Source organism: Myotis lucifugus, unplaced genomic scaffold (assembly GCF_000147115.1).
Source record: "Myotis lucifugus unplaced genomic scaffold, Myoluc2.0 scaffold_178, whole genome shotgun sequence".
Lineage (NCBI taxonomy): Eukaryota > Metazoa > Chordata > Mammalia > Chiroptera > Vespertilionidae > Myotis > Myotis lucifugus.
The window spans coordinates 2,607,068-2,609,944 of NW_005871226.1; positions in this window are offsets into that span (position 1 = coordinate 2,607,068).

A 2,877-nucleotide genomic window follows, 5' to 3' on the forward strand; every position below is an offset into this window, starting at 1 on the left:
ACTCAGCGGCCCCTTGCCTATCCAGGACTCCAGGACTTTGCGTCCCCCAGTGCCGGCGAGCAGCCGAGCGCCAGAGCCTCCCTCGCTTTCTGACCCGCTGGAAGGCCGTGCCGTCTCTCGCCTTGGGGCCTGGGGCCTCAGAGACCCGCCCGGACCAGCTCAGTGGATTTGAGAGTTTGTAAAAGCACAGTCATTCCCTCTTGTGCCTCTGGCACAGCCCTGAGGGTAGGGCGGGGTCACAGGGAGTCGCCAGCGTGGAGGAAATAGCGATGGCGGCGTCTCCGCGCCCCTCGCCTCCCCGGGACACCAGGACTTCTTGTCCCTCAGTGCCGGCGAGCAGCCGCGTGTCAGAGCTTCCCTCGCTCTCCGACCACTGCAAGGCCGTGGCCGCCTCTCCCTGTGGGATCTGGGGCCTCAGAGACCCGCCCCGAGCAAGCCCAGAGGATTCGAGGGTTCGTAAAAAACCGAGAATCCATTTGCAGCCCGCGTGGCGTGTGACTGCGTACCTCTGGTTTTGGTGCCTCCGTAGCTCCCACTCAGTCTCACTGCGCTTCTTTCTTTTCCTCCAGTTGTAGATCTCCCACTGGGCCAACTTCCCCATGGTTCTGAGTGGCGGTTGTTTACTTCATAGTTGATAGTTTCAGTGATGCTGTGAGAGAGCAGCACACACAGGTCCGCTCCCTAGGCCGCCATCTTGGTTCTCAAAACCTATACTTCTATATTCCCTAGTTTTCTGCTGAATTTCAACTGTGATCCTATTTAACTCCATTTTTCTAAAGACATGCTAGTATTGCTAATTCTTAAAGTTTTCAGTTTTAAAAATTATTAACTTTCGACTACAGAATGTTGTTAAATCCTTTTTTGTACATATTATATACTTGCCAATTTCCAATTTTGTAGGGCATCACAATTTTTAGTTAAATCTATATTCAGCCTTTGCCTTATGACAAATATTCATTTCCTTGTACTTTTTGTTTTCTCTAGAATTAATGATTTGTTTTTTAATTACTTAATTTTCTGTGAACCTCCCACTAATTTGACATAAGGCTCCACTGGAAGTCTAAGTCTCTTCTTAGAACATACAACAAATCGAGTATTGTGGTCTATTTTAACTTCTTGGAAACCTCTCTCCTGGAATTCTTTGGCCTTTTCCAGTCAGAATGACACAGCTGTCATCTTGGGACTTCTCATTTCCTCTCCCATTTCCTGGCCCCTGTGTCTTCTTTCTTGTTTTACTCCCTCTTTTTGGTAGAACCCATCTTTTTTTCTCTTTTATTTTAGTTTCTTAAAGAGAGAGAGAAGGAAAGAGAAACAGAAGCATCAATTTGTTGTTCTACTTATTTATGCATTCATTGGTTGTTTCTTTGTATGTGCCCTGACCAGATAATCCAATCCGCAATCAGGACTGTGTTCTAACCAACTGAGCTACCTGACTAGGGTGGGAAGCTATCTTCTAAGTAGCTTCCTGAGAAAGAGCTCATAAAGCAAATTCTACCCTCACCCCTGGATTGATAGTTTGGGCACAAAATTTTAGTTTGGAAATCATTTTCACTCAGAATTTTAAATATTGCTCAGTTGTGTTTAGTTTTCCAGTGTTGCTGTTTAGATATCCAAAGCCAGTTTCATGTTTATTCTTGGTGCATAACCTTTTTTTTTTCTATTGGCACCTCCCTTTCTCCCATGATGTTCTGAAATTTTAACTCTATCATGCTGGTTTCTCATGCCAAAAAGGTTGGGGTTATCTCTGTCTCTTCTTTCTCTTATCCCTGTATCCATCAAAACAAATCTTTCAGCACTATCTTCAAACTATCTGGAATCTAATTACTCTTAATTATTTCCAATTCCACTATTCTGGCCCAACCCATCATCTCTTGTCTAACTTCCTAAAGACAAAGACTTTGCTTTATTTGCAGCTGTTGCCATAGCAGGTAGAACAGGTTTTAATCACTTGCCGCCTTTCCTGTCCCCCAAGGCACTTTATCTTTACCCTTCTCTCTCCTGAGCTCCAAGGGCCTTTCTTTTGCCTCTGTAACTTACTTCCTGAGCCCATTCCTTCTATAGCTCACTTCTTCCACCTGTGACTTTCTAAATACACTTTCTCTTATAGTTTGAGTCTTGGCTCTGAATTCTTAGCCAGAAATCAAGTACTGAAGTTGCTGAACCAAGGTCTAATCGCAGGTAACATTCTGGTGCTATTTTCCCCACCACCAGCAAATGTATCAGCTCACCCTGTGATGTTACTTTCAGTTACTGAACTTGTACATACCCTCTTTTTTGTCCATATAACAAGCAATACAAGAGACATAGACAAAACAATGGAAAAAAACACAAAAATTCATAGGCTCAAGAAGCTATCTTCACAAATATTTTCTCCTGCTCACCACTTCTACTTCCACTGAACTTTGCAGACAGAGATCAGAGAGACTGTCAGGCGTTACGGCCAAAGGTGATCCTGAGTGGGGGAGTGAAAGGATTGAGAAAAGACAGACAAGAGAATGAAAGCTGGGTCTCGGTGGGACGCTGCCTCCCTGATGAGGAGACAACGCCAGCGCCCACAAGCCGTGTCTTTATTTTATAGCAGATGCCACGAGGCAAAGTAGGGGCGTGACCACGTTGTTTACAGCATTCTCGTGAGTTTCAACCTCACTCAACTACATGCACCTGAACTCTAGCACAAGGCACGTGGGGCTCTGTGTTTGGACCATAGGTTCAAGCTTACAACCACAGCCGTTGGCTATAATTGTGTTGGGAGGGCCCTGCCCTCCAGCTGGGACTTGCACGTGGCAATGAGAGGACCCTGTCCTTTCATTAGTCCGAGGCTTGAACCTGGCCAAAACACCGTGACCGCGCCCCACAGTCAGGGTATGAAGCTTACCT